Source organism: Lissotriton helveticus, chromosome 10 (assembly GCF_964261635.1).
Source record: "Lissotriton helveticus chromosome 10, aLisHel1.1, whole genome shotgun sequence".
NCBI classification, from domain to species: Eukaryota; Metazoa; Chordata; class Amphibia; order Caudata; family Salamandridae; genus Lissotriton; species Lissotriton helveticus.
This window is the reverse complement of record NC_136071.1, coordinates 444,199,085-444,213,684: the sequence shown is the minus strand read 5'-3', so window position 1 is coordinate 444,213,684 and position 14,600 is coordinate 444,199,085. Positions and strand designations below refer to the sequence as shown.

The 14,600-nt window shown below is 45.2% G+C and overlaps 1 protein-coding gene across 1 annotated transcript in view; it reads left to right on the top strand.

The window, feature by feature from the left end:
• Nucleotides 1-14,600, top strand: part of CRAMP1 (cramped chromatin regulator 1) — a 1,037,800-nt gene that overhangs the window by 436,049 nt on the left and 587,151 nt on the right. The window lies entirely within an intron of this gene.

The window sequence follows — 14,600 nt, the reverse complement described above, 5'->3', positions numbered from 1 at the left end:
ACGAAAATGGTATAGAGGCTGCCACCCTCCAACTTTACCGTTTTCCAAATAGGAGAGCCAGGCGGAAAATTTGGTCTATAGTGGAAACCTTCTTTCTAAACCCCGCTTGATAGGGGCTCAGGATAGAGTGTTCAAGAATCCACTCCAATAAACGGTCGAGAATAAGCCTAGCAAAAACTTTTTGGGGGACGTCTATGAGGCTAATAGGCCTGTAGTTGGCTGGGAGCAGAGGAGAGCCCTTCTTGAAGATTGGTACAATCTCTGCCCCCAGCCAAGTACTAGGTACCTCCATCCCACCCAAAATTGAATTAAAAAGAACCTGTAGATATGGAGCCCATACGATTGGTTCGTTCTTGAACAAGTCAGCCTGTCCAAGCCAGGGGCTTTCTCTGCGCTTAATTTTTCAATGGCAGCTGCAACCTCCTCAACTGTAAACTCATTCTGGGGAATTTCAGAGCCAGGGCCCCTCGGTAAATTACAAGTTTCATCTTGTTGTTCTATATCGGCCAGGGAATACAAGGTGCTGAAGTGAGCCTCCCAAACACTGGGAGCAATATTTGTTTCTGCTGCTGGTGTTGGATCTGCAGAGCCATTTTTGACAATCTGCCAAAATTTGCGAGCATCTTTAAAATTAAGAGCGCTCACCATTTCGGACCAGTTGTCAGTGTCCCAATCAATCTTGGCATTCTGGACTTGGTTTCTGTATTCTGACCTTCTTACCCTTATCGTCACAGTGCAAACCCCTTGCTTTATGGCCTTAAGAAGTTCAGCTTTAGCCTTTCTGCAGGCAGCGTTGTACCACGAGGCTTTTGTTGCTTTTGTGGGTTTTTTATTTACTCGTGGATTCAACACGTCTGCCAATGCATTGGTGAGCTGTAAATGAAGGTCACCAAGAGTGTTATGCTTCTCCACGGAGGGGCTTAATGAGATTAGGTCTTCTACACTTTGGAAGACCGGTAGAAATATAATTTATGCATAATGTTAAAGACGAATCTTACAGTAGTCTGCTTAATCATGTCGGGAAGCATTGCATTAGGGAACAGTTATCATTCCTCATGCCACCAGTGGTTGAAGTGTTTGCATTTTTTTTTATAGCTGATTTCAACAAATGATTATTACGATGGAATACCACTACTGGGCAGTACCCACAGTGCCTCAACCAGCTGTTCCAAAATGGCTATCACAACCTGTATTGCTATCACAACCTGTGGACCCACCTCCTCAATCTGAGCCTATCTCGGTTCCTCCTCAGCTTAATGAACCTGACTGCAGAATGCAGATGACCAATTATCTTGTTCTTACGATGAACATAGTCCAGACCACACTGATGATGCGGATGGTGATCAAGGGAATGAGACGCCGCCTTCAGATTATACATGCCAGAATCGGATGTGTATATTTATTCTGTGGATTCCAACCAAAATCCACTACTGCATGGCTCACCTCCCGATGACATTGGGAAGTTCGAGCGTTTCATAGATCAAGTATCCAAAAACGTTAATATGCCAATACAAAAAATTCCTTTTTATCTTTAAAGGTAAACTAAGGAAATCTATAAACCCTATCCCACTCTGACTATTTGTGGGAGGAGGGTCTAACTTGTATGAAAAATCTAGTCACATTTTCAACATCAATGGGGCATGTGGATTGTCAGATAGTTCTGCAGCAGCACAACAACGCTCGCAAAACTCTTCGGATTCTTGTACAGCAGTGCCTGACAAAAGATTGTCGTCTGGATGTTATGGGTATACACAAAGCTGTATTTGCTGCTGTGTTGCCAAAATTTACAACTCTTCTGCTATACTGCCACAGTGCAATAGTCAGCTAGGGCATGAACTATCTATTTTGTATTGAATAAACTGCCATTGTAATGCCATGCTCAGGCCAAGTGTATTTTAAAAGAGGGTGAACTTAAATCTTTATCCCTTATTAGTGCTTTGCTAGACTTGTTTAACAATGCCTTCCACTACATAGCCACAGGGAAGTGGATAGCTATGCAGCACATAATTTAGACTAGACGTCTAGTTTTCCGTCTTGGACAGACCTTTTGATAACCAACACCTATTTTGTAGGCATTTAGATGTGGCTCTTCAAGCCATCAAAACCAATACTGATACAACCAAGTCTTTTGGCACACTACAGAAGCATCAATCGCACCAATAGTCGAGTCAATACTACAGGCAAAAAGGCAATTACCAAGCTGTGGTGATATGCTGATGTCTGTAGGAACCCTGTATAGAATATGATGTCACCTGGAGTGTTCAGGTTGCAGGATTCTTTACTTGTCAGTTGGGACCTGGTCTGAGGCTGTACCAGTCGGTACGGCTCTCTTTTCCCTTGTCCTCTCAATAAATACCTTTTGACGATATTACTACTGCCTCAGACGTCCGTCTTTACTCAAGCCTCTAAATTTTGTCAGTAAAGACCACGTTTTTACCAGCAGGGACAGTTGTATTCCTAGAATGGAAGACATCACCATTGTTCTAACAGGCAACAAAGGAAAAGATGAGCATCTCTTCTGCCACCAGCCAAGACCACTCTCTGCTAACCTGACTTTTTGCAGTGCCTGCTGCCTTCTCCTCAGATACCCTTCAGGAAGAAAAGATTTGGATGTTACTTCCAGCGTAGCTTAACTTCACCTATGACCTTGAATATATATGGCATGGACATTCAGTAGAGTTCTTTCAAAGCTACCCTCCCAACCAACAGAGAAAGAGAAAACATTTTTACTTTGAGGCGTTACAAAGAGAAATCCTGAATTAGCTCCTCAAAATCAAAGTTGAGCATGTCCTAAGAACTCAGCGGAATCAAGGATTCCATTAGAGGTTTTCCTCATTCAGAAAAGGGCGGGAGAGTAACATCCTATTTAAGACCTTAGGGCTTCAGAATGTTAACGTTACTAGAAAGGTTTCAGTCCTTCAATACAGGAGATTTCATTAAGGACAGAGGCCAGGAGTCTGAATATTTTCACATATAAACTAAGTAGCTGTCTCTCACCTCTTTACCCACACACTGATAGGCACTGCATCCCGTAACCCCTCCTCGGTGGTCATAGGGTGACCAACCGTCCGTAAATTTCACGGACCGCCCGTTATTTTGGCCTCTTGTACGTGAAGAATTCTTCGTGGACGCCTTTTGTCCTTAATTTCAGCCATTAGAGCAAGCTGTTCTTTAACTCTCACTGCAGTGGCCAGCTTGTGCACCTGCGGTGATCTTAAAGGCCTGCAGCAGCCCCACCCCGAGTCCGTGCAACCAAATCTCTCCCCTCACACAAGGGTCGGAATAGTACAAATCATCATACAGATTTTTTTTTTTTAAGTCTCACTCTCGCTTAACTATATGTTCTTTCGGGAGTACAGTGCCACATTACAGAAAATGTGATAGACAGTGCATTTTAGGGCAAACTGGGACAGCAGAAATGGGGAAAATTGTATATCATTTTTAAAGGGACCCTTACATGAATATGCAGGTTTTTCTACCAATGATTTTGGGACATGAGTGGCAAATCGCTTTTTTTATAACACGTTCGGCCTATTTCATTGCTGAATGGCAGACAATTATATATCCTGCAGGAGGGATGGGCGTTCTCCTCTAATACTTTGGTGATGAAGAGTGCACTAGAAAGTACACTCGACTGCTAATTAACCCCTTGCGTGCGCGCGTCGGCCAACGGCCATAGCGAGCACTACCTCGGTAGTGCTGCGTACGTCCGTTGGCCGACACGGCCCCACCCACTTAATCGAACTCCCGCACTGCGGCAGAGTTTGCGCCGCAGTTAAGGAGTTAATTGCCTAAACTTGATAGGATTTCACAAGAGAATTTTAGAGAGTGTTGAGGGCTAAGGGTTCCCTTCCTGCTAAAAAATAAGGTAAACGCGTAATGAATAGTCCATTTTATTGGATGAATTTTTGTCCTAAATTTTGACCTTCTGTCCTGACTTTTTGTCCGGAACTTTGACCCTTTGTCCTGATTTTTTACACTCCCCATCCTGAAATTGCATCCAGGCCAGTTGGTCACCCTAGGTGGTCATCATACACGGCATGGAAACATTTCCCACATAAGGTCAATAAATAGAACACCCTTCGAACCACACACCCTACACAGTGTAGCTTGATGCCTATGTATGCAAAGCACTTCAGTGCCCGACATAGGAGTAGTAAGCGCTACGCAAATAGTGCAGTGCAATAACAATCTATTTTCGTCAAAGTACTTCAGTTTCATGGTCCGCATTAACATTCAAGTCCTTACCATTAGCACTCAAATCTGCCCCTAGGGTCTTTACAAAATGCTTCACCCAAGTGGCAGCCCCTTTTATGTTGACTCGAAGTATGAGTTTTTCCACACTTGGAGGATTTGCTGGAACAAAGCGCATGTGCGGCAAGAACGACATGATTCGATTAAAAAAACACTTGACCTCTTCCACCAGCTCAAACTAACTCTAAATGTTAGAACATTGAATCTCTCACCGGCCAAAGAGATGTTGTTCTTAGACTCACAGATATGAGCGAACACTGTTGAAGAATTTCTCTCATGCAAGACATTCACTTGAAGTCAGTTCACAACTCGAAAATAGAAATTACTGTTGTGAATTATGTCATCATGCATTCTTCTAGTGCCTGTATGCCATTTGTGAATCTGCCTTTTGCAGAAGCAATTTGACCTTTGGCGGCTGCCAGTCAACAACCATTTGGACAAGCCTGTGCTAAAAACCCCATTAAAAAAGAAAGGTCTCTCATGGTTTGTTAAAAGACCATATTGATGTAGGACAAGATCTGCATGTTCAAAACCCTAAGATTCTTTTGACAGTGGATGCCTCCCTAAGAGGTTAGGATTCTCATCTTCAGAAGGTGGCAACGAGTGTGATCTAAAGCCAAAAGGATCAGTCTCTCCACATAAGCTTGTTAGAACTAGCAGCAGTGAGATTGGCATCGAGAGTCATCCAAGCACAGGTCCAGAACCAATAAATAATGATAAGCACAGAAACAGACATTGCAACAACTATGCTCTGCATTGCCAAGCAAAGAGGAACAAGATCTCAAATTCTGTTGCAGGGGGCTCCAAGGCTGTGGAATTTGATACTGCACAAAGAAGGACACAGCTGGATTGCACAACATGCGGGCAGATGCTCTAAGAACCCAGACAACGACTATTTGTAGATAGACTCCAGGCTGCTGGTAACATGGTGATCTCCAGAATTAGACCTCTTCATTCCACCTTAGATTCCAAAATGCCTACTCTTTGTAATTGAAAGTGATATCAATCAACCCAAGGGGAAGCTCATTTGATGCCTTGGTCGTGGATATTTTCTACAGCTTTGCACGACGGACTCCTCTGGAAGGCCAAATGGGAATCTTGTTGACTCATCTTAGTCACTCTGTTGTGGGCCAGTTTTGGTAATGTATACCTCCTACTGAAGCATAGTGGCCAAGTGCTAAATCACAACGCAATCTTCCTGCACTTGCTGCTTCAACCCTAGAGTTTGGGGGATACATTTGCTTCCACAGTATCTCCGAGTCCTCCAGGCAGCTAGTGCTGATACCATTAATAACACCTACACTTTCAAGTGGAAGAGATTTTGCATTTAGGCAAAATAAGTCTGCTACAAATTAATGCAGATGATTTCTGGCCATGTTTACTTCATCCGGCCCAATCAGAATTGTTATATTCTTCAGTTTGAGTGCATTTGGCTGCAATATCCATATTTTGTTGTTTGATAATCAAATGTATTAATTCTTAAAACACATCACAAATTTACATTGGCAGCTAAATCAAGCACATTATAGAGATTATACACAGCCACACGAGAGGAAACAGGGCCTTGGGAATCAAGTTTCAGGGTATAATGACATCTATGGGTAACAAATATCAAGATTTTTACACACCCTTTTACACTTTTATTCTTCTCTCCTAGAATCATTAAAGATTTTGAGAGGTCTGTTTAGACTTTATCCTTCATGAACAAAACAACCACCTTCTTGGTAACTGAACATAGTTTTAGGAGCCCTTATGAGAGAACCATTTGATCCTGTTCAGAAACCCTCCTTCCAAATCCTCTTATCGAAGGCTGCTTTTGTTCTCTCAGTAATCCCACCAGACGAATCTGTGAGATACATTCTTTCTCAATTTAAGCACCCTTCCTAAACTTATCCAAAGATAAATAATTTATCCACAAACTCATTCTTCATTCTAAAGTTGCCTTCATTCTATTTTAATGAAAAGGTCCATTTGCCAACATTTTTTGCTCACCCATTGACCTATACAGAAAGAGCATTGCAGACTTTGGGTGTTAAGTGATGCTTAAACTTTTATATGAAAGAGCAATTGCTATAAGAAAGACTATCTTATTTATCAATAAATTTAAAGGTGACCCAGTTTCGAAACAGAGCATTTCTAGATGGATTTCTTGGTGTGTTATTTATTACTATGTCACGGCTGGCAGACCATGTTAGTGCACGGTGGAAGCCCACTCGACAAGACTTGTTGCAGCTACAGCACCACTGTTTGCAGTAGTGCCTTTCATGAACATATACAAAACTGCGGCATGTTCTTTGACTCACACCTTCACAAAGTACTTCTGTCGTGATGTTCGTCTAAATCAGAGAGAGCAGTGGGAAAAAGGGTGCTACGCAACCTGTTTCATTAGGGTGAACCTCTTAAATAATGTACTTGTTTGATAATCTTTATTCAGTTATTTGTTTCTATGAAAACTCCAATGCTGGAGAAGATAAGTTACCTAACACTACAGTTCTTCAGCATTGGTATCTTTCAAAGATTCACATGCACCCCACCTAAAACTGTTCATCAGGTTGTTAATGTCTCTAAGAGGTTTAAAAAATCTGGCAATTGATTCCTTTGAGGAGAGTTGCAGTTCTGAGCCAATCCACCTGATTGACTAGGCCTTGGGTCATAAAGTAAGGTGGATGTGCTTCTGGAAGTCTCTGGTTTATCTCAGTTTGTTTTCAATGTTGTTTGCTGTATTAAAATTTGCTATATTAATATTGATTACCGAGGGTTCCCAGTCTGATGATGTGAAATAATTCAAGCATGTTAATCCGTGAAAAGATAACACTGCTGAAAAACTGTAGTTACAGGTAAATATTTTTTTTTCTGGTGTTTGTATGATTGAAGCTTCAAATAAACATGTATACTCGCATTAAAAGGGTGATCTATACATATGTATAACATTTGAGGCAGTGTTACGCCTCTATAATCATACGTTTAGTTATTTCTGATGAAAAGGCATTTTAAGGTTTCTCAATAACGTTGGCACTGTTCGAATCTGCACTAAACTTTCCAAAAAACCGAGGGCATCCAATTTGGGTTCCACGCGGTAAGTTTTGTGTAGATCCGTCAGGCAGGGCCTAAAAATAGACTGGTCCCCAAAGTGACATGTGCCATTTTAACTACCTAGGATTCTTGGTTCCTCAGCAAACACAAACACGGCTCACCAGATTACACCAAATTTACCATGTAAATAGAACTTTACTGAAAGGACTGCCTTTGTGTGGGTTGGTATAATCTCATTCAGTAGTTTTTAGGTCTCACCTTAGCGATGCAGCGCATGCACTTCTCGCCTTGGGGAGACCTATAGTCGCCGCTTTCTCTGCCGAAGGGAGACAGAAGGTGGCACGCGCGGACAGGAGATGTGCACTCATACGCGTGCACATCTCCTAGAAACCGGCTGCACAGTGCGCACATCGCATTCTTTCACTTTCCCTCCCCCCGTCGGCTCTGGTTGGAGTGTTGTACTTTGGGTTCAAACAGTGCAACCGGGAAGGAGGAGGGAGGCACAAATACATCATCAATCAAGCGAGCAATAACTAGCAGCGGGAGTGGGGGATCCTGGGGGCCCCTTGTAAATGAGATATTGAGATTCAGGGTTCAGAAGAGCGGGCGAGTGATGACGAGCGGCCCATAGTAATGCGGGTGAAGGAGCACCGGCCTTTCATCCATAGTGCATGGGTGCGGTGGCTTGAGCAGTGAGTGTGCACCCCTTTGCGACAAGGACCGCTCCCCCATAGCCCCTCCTCCACCCGCCCCTACAGGGTTGACATTAAGTAGCAGACTGTCCTATGATTGCCAGGTTCAGGTGTGCTTGGGGGCACGTGGCTGCCGCGGAGGTGTGTGTGGGGGGTAATTATGCAGTTGCAGCCGATGCTTCACTCGAGAATGACATCTTAACAGACGCTTCAACCTGCAGGCGTGCGTGTAATTCTTACTCTGCCCCGTACACTTTCAGACCACTCTCCGGTTGTGCTCCAGTTGAACATTCCCAGACCGCGTGGCTACGAAAGACGATGGCGCTTTCCTGGAAAGGCGCTTCTGGATCCGGTTTTTCAGGAGGAAGTCAGACAGTCTATAGAGGAATATTTTGAAACGAACACTGGGTGGGTGTACACCTGGGCTGTACTCTGGGAGGGGTTCAAGGCCTATATCAGAGGCGTCTGTATTGCAAAACATGCTGGTGTCTTACGTGATCTCCGCGCCACTTTGAACCTCATTGAATCAGACGTCGCTGCCTTGGACCGAGAGTCAATACTCATGGTGACCAGTACCGGGGAGGCAAGACGCTTGGCCCTGATACTCGAATTTACGGAAGCAGCGGAACAAGAGCTATTGTTTCTTAATAAGCAGCATGTCACGCGGTGATACGGTGAGGGCGAAAGACCTGGTAGAATTTTGGCGCACACCCTACACCCCCGATGAAATAACCGGCCCTGACGACACTCTACTGCACTCTACCCCAGATATCAGTTACTTTTTTCTTTCATATTATAAAGCTTTATACACTTCCAGAATCACTGGGGAGCTGCGTGAACATGGGGAATATTTGGCGGAGATTGCTATAGTCAATTTAGAACGGTACATGCAGGACTTTTTGTCCGTCCCAATCTCCCAAGACAGCATATTGGAGGCCGTCAAAGCATTATGGGGATCCTCGGCTCCTGATCTTGATGGCTTTTCCGCTCATTTTTATAAAGCATATAAAGATATATTAGTCCCGCGGTTGGTGAAGGTGTATGCGGAGGCGCTCGAAGTGGGCATCCTTCCTCCTACGTTTAGAGAAGCGGTCATTATTCTCCTTCCCAAGCCAGGCAGAGACCCTAAGTTAGACAGCTCCTATAGGCCGTTGTCTTTATTAAACCTCGATTACAAAAAACTGGCTAAGGTAATCGCAATACGATTGTCCTTAATAATGGAATCCATCATCTCGCCGGCGCAATCGGGCTTCGTGCCTCACAGATCCACATCAATTAATCTGCGGACTTTGTTCACGGTGTTGCACAGGATCGATCCCGCCACGCCTGTTGCCGCAGTCCTCCTTGATGCGGAAAAGGCGTTTGATTCCCTTGAGTGGCCTTTTTTCCTTTTCATCATGCGACGTATGGGCATGCCCGAATGTTTTGTTTCCACGGTGGCTCTTCTTTACACCGAACCAATAGCTAGACTGCGCCTGAACGGCACTCTTTCTGGTCCTTTCACTCTGTCTAGTGGCACGAGGCAGGGATGCCCCTTATCCCCATTGCTTTTTATTCTGGCCATGGACCCTCTGGTTCGCCACTTTCAGGAAAAACACCTTCACCGCGGCCTAGAATTTCGTATTTTATATGTTAGGATGCCCCAGCTCAATCTTGAACACTTGATTACGGAAATTATTCGATTCAGTAAGTTTTCTGGGCTTAGCATTAACTGGCACAAGTCTGTTATTTTCCCGTTCACAGCCGGCACGAATCCTTGGGCATGTGAATTCCCGCTCGAGTGGTGCCAGGACGCTGTCAAATATCTTGGAGTTTATATCCACTTGGTTTGACTATTCATGTACCAAGACTCATAAGGCACTCCTGGAAGCTCTTAAGACGAGTCCAAGAGACAAGGGTCTGGTTGCTCTATTACGCAAAGAGTATAAATTAGCCATTAGTGTGCGTAAACGGACAATTAAAGAGGAAGCATGGTGTGATCTCCAAGCTGTCGATGTCCTAAGGGACAGTAGAAAGTTCTGGTCTATTATAAATCAGCCCTTCCTTAAAGAAGGTGAAATGAGAGATACAGACTGTGTAATACCTGACGACACTTGGTTTCAACATTTCAAAAACATCTACGCTGACACTGATCAAATAGAGCCAACCCAAGGGAGTGATGCCACTGTTGCACCCTCTGCGCCGTTCGTCTTCGACGTGGCAGACATAGAAAAGGCAATTAGAGAAATGGCCAATCACAAGGCGCCCGGTCCTGACGGGGTGCCTGCAGATCTTTATATCTTGTACCCCCAGTTTTGGGCTAAAGTCCTGACAAATGTTTTTAATGTGTCTGCCTCTGCAGGCTTCCCACCCTCCTGGTCCACTTCGGTTATAGTCCCGATTTTTAAGAAAGGGAGTAGAGGGGACCCAGCCTGTTATAGGCCAATCTCCCTGATAGACTCTGCAGTTAAAATCATGGGCAGAGTCATTCTGAAACAACAGGGGGATTGGCTAACTGGCAGGGGGGTCCTCTCTAACCTTCAATATGGTTTTAGAAAACACAGAGGCACTATAGACCAATGCCTAAACTTGTATCTTATCACAGGGAAATACACCACCGTAAAATCTGGCTATTTATATCTAGGTTTTATGGATTTGTCTTCGGCGTTCGACCTGGTAAATCGGTCGAAATTATGGTCTAGCTTGCGTAACATGGGGATGGACGCACCTTTGGGTAATTTTCTCAGTGACCTCCACCAGGACCTCTCGGCCAAAGTGAGGACCACGTCAGATGGCCGTTGCACTGGACCCTTTAGCTCGAGGAGAGGGGTCAGACAAGGTTGCATCCTGGCCCCTCTCCTCTTTACCTTGTACATCAATACCCTGGAAGACTCTCTAGTTAAGGCTACAGTGGACGTCCCGCGTATAGGAGGTGCGGGAGTTCCGGCCCTCCTGTACGCGGACGACGCTGTCTTACTTGCTCGAACAGGCATGGGCCTGCAGAGGCTGCTAGATCATTTTGGCAGCTTCATGCGGTCCCTTGACTTAAAAGTTAACAGCAAAAAATCGCACGTGATGGTAGCGGGTGTTACAAGGAAGAAGCTAAAGGTGAGAAGTTTTACATGTATGGGTGCAGAGGTCACAAGGGTACCAGTATTCACCTATTTAGGGGTACTTTTTGATGAGAAAGGTAACTGGGGCCCGCAATTGAAACAGAAGTGCAATGCTGTTCTAGATCTACCTCAGCATTGCCTATTTTCTCGAAGAGGTTGGGTGCGAGACACCCATTGAGGTAAATGCTGAAAATATATAAATCCAAGTGCCTAGCGATTGCCTCATATGGGGCTGATGTCTGGGGATATGTCCCTATGAATACAATACAAGTGGTAGAAAACAAGTTCCTCAGGTCCCTGCTGGCGGTTCCCCATTCATCTCCCACACTCTCCGTGCATGCTGAACTAGGTATTGGATATATTGCAGATAATTTAAATATGGCCCCGGTCATTTGTTGGGTGAAGACATGGATCAATGAGGAGATCACCCTCAACCATTTAATCCTGAAAGATTGCTTAGCACTGGATAAGGCAGTCAGGATACCCTGGTTGGCTTATGTTAGAGCGGCGTGTGTCAGACTGGGTCGTCCAGACCTGTTTACCTGCCCAGATAAGCTAGGAAAAGAGGATTTGACTTGGGTCAAAAAAGTTTCATTAACCTGGTGCAGCAAAATAGGGAAGAACAGGAGATTAGAAAACTAGGGGTAAGAAGAATGTATATCTTGCAGACTTCTTTATTCATTGAACCCTATCTGAAGTTAGTCACCAACCAGTTTCACCGTTTTCTGCTGGTTAGGTTTAGATTTAATCTAATTCATTTTATTTTGGGTGATTTTCCGCAGTGGGGGAAACCGGAAGAAAGTGCTCCGTGTTCATGTGATAGGTTCTCGACACAGGACACTCTCCATTTTGTAATGTTTTACGAGAAGTTCGCGGTAGCACGGAAAAAATTCTTACTACCAATTCTCCAGGAAGCAGGCTCCGTTCAAGTGAGGCCAGGCCTTATGTATTTGCAAATGTTGGGTTCAGTACGCACTGTCTTTAGCGTTGCCAACTTTTTGGTGGCTGCGGCCAGGATTAACAAGATTAGACCATCTTTGCCAGTAACTATATAGGAGGATTTACCATATATTTTGTATTTAAGATTTTTAATGTGCTATGTTATAAAATAATGATTCCAGGCGCGGCAACCGCATAGCAACCAGTGCGAACTTAGATTTAGATAATTTTAGGGTCCTAAACCTCCGTGTGTATATATTCATGAAATGAAATTATTTTTAATATTTTTAAATGTTTTTATCTGAGTGATGAATATGAACGTGATATTTTATACTCATGGATGTATGTAATGTCTTTTCTTTTTATGATTGTTTGACTGACTGACTATATCCACTTAGATGTTTCTACTATGATCAGGCTAAAATACGGGAGGGCGGTTAGCTCACTGGAATCGCAGATCATGAAATGGCTGCGACTGCCTTTATCAATGGCCGGGAGAGTCGCGATCATCAAAATGGTGGTCCACCCCCGGTTCTTATATCTTTTTTTTTTTTTTTTTTTTGTGAAAACTTTTTATTATTATAACACAAGAGGAAAAATATACATAGACATATCAGGTGGCAATAAACGAACTACAGCACAGCCGTGGACGGGCAAAATAAGTGACGAAATAATGCACAGCCATAAGCCACAGAAATTCAAATGCAGCGTGAACCAAAAGCAAGCAATTAGATAGCAATGACAGCAATCACCTCCCACCAACACCCGCCCACCAGACGTACAGGATATACGGAGCAAACATGGGGCACCTGAATACGCTATAAATAAGAATCAGGAGAATACGCCACAGCTCTTGTGAAGAAAGGAAAGGGGAAATAGAATGGTCATAGAAAATAACAAAGAAAAATACCCCCCCCCCCCCCACCCCACACCCCTGCCGATGGCTACGACCCAACCCCACTAGCAGCGTGCCTGTCGCCCCCTAAACTACACCCCAAGGAAGGGAAAAAGATGGAGGAGGAGAATGCAACAAATCAATACGAGCTCCCTGACTCCCAGCCCCCCGGCAAGATCAAACACCCCATAGCGGAATGTTAAGCAAGTTATAGCAAATCAAGATACATTTCGTAGGGGAATAGCAAGCAGAAAAAATCCTGCCCGATTCCCGGCACCACAGAAGCATCAAACCCGTCCCGCATACAGCAGACAAAGAAATCAAACACTCAGAACCACGTCTAGCTCTCGCTCCCATAGATATAACCCAACAAAGACAAAGGAAACATTGCTTCAATGTCCAATCAAGTTCAGCTCAAAGCATCATGTTCCATCACAAAGACCCCTTCAAGCACTAATGAGTTGTCGCGATTTTCCACACGGATCAAGCTCGGGAATAAGAGACAATTAATATATAGTAATGCAAGGCATTCAATGCCACATGACGCTAGTCGTGATACCATTATAAACGTGTCCCACATTGTCACCGGTCAGACAAACACCAGAAAGCACCAAAGCGTCCTCAGCCCTGGCCCGTACGATCAATTGAAGATGAGAAGATACCAACATCCGACTCCAAACAATGTCTCGCCTGTCCCCCCAGTCCCAGCACTGTGAGCTTTAGCAATTCAGAAAGCATCCTCAACCTTGCCCCCTGCGATCAAGATGGTCGATGGAATCCGGCAGTCCAGCCGCTATCAAGGACGGCAGAGGCGCCCGGTATGGCCAATACAAATTGGGAAGACGTCCACCAGAGTCCGCCCAGACCACCTCCGCGCGTCCGAGAACAACGCAAAAAGGGTCAAGGTAGTGCAGAAGACCTCCGGAAGCAGCAGTCCCGAGCGATAGCACCAGCTCCAAAAAGGAAGAAAGAGCCAGACCAGCAGAACACAAAGGAGTTGGCAAACATGGCGCCCGGGGACGACCTCCCAACCACTGCACGAAACCTCGAACACCAGCCCCACTCCGGGCCACCGCGGTCAGAACATCGGCTGCCCTTGAACCATGATCCTCCACCGCTTCCGCAGGCACCTGGGTAAGCAGATCACTGCGGTCCGGCGCAGGGTGTGGCGCAGTGCCCAGCACCGAAGGACAACCACGGCCAACTGGAGTAATGGCAGCAAGACGACTCCCGAGATCCCGGGCATTGTCCTGCAAGGCAGCTCGTACAGTTTCCAGAGCACTCAGAATATCGCGGAGCCCCAGGGGTTTCCCAGGAAGAGAGGACACTGCAGTTCTCTTTATCCAGGGCTCACGGACGTGTATCAGCTCCGGAATCCGGTAGCCATCTTCACTCGTTAGCAGCTGACCACCCCGCCGGTAATCTGCAGGGTACAGCCGAGCCAGAGGCATAGGGGCAACAGACTGCATTGCGGTATCATACACAGGGCTGATAGGAAATCGGCAATGATCCGGACTCTCGGCCGTGGTCTAGGGTCTCCACCTTCAAGCGCTGTATGTGCGGCGTATAAAATGGCTTCCACTACAGAGCATGGGTAGACGAGGGAGCTGTACAGGTCGCTTCCAAGCCGGGAGACAATACAATGTACGTCTCGTAGTTACAATGCGTCCAGGCGGGCAAGATCGCGGGGCGGGA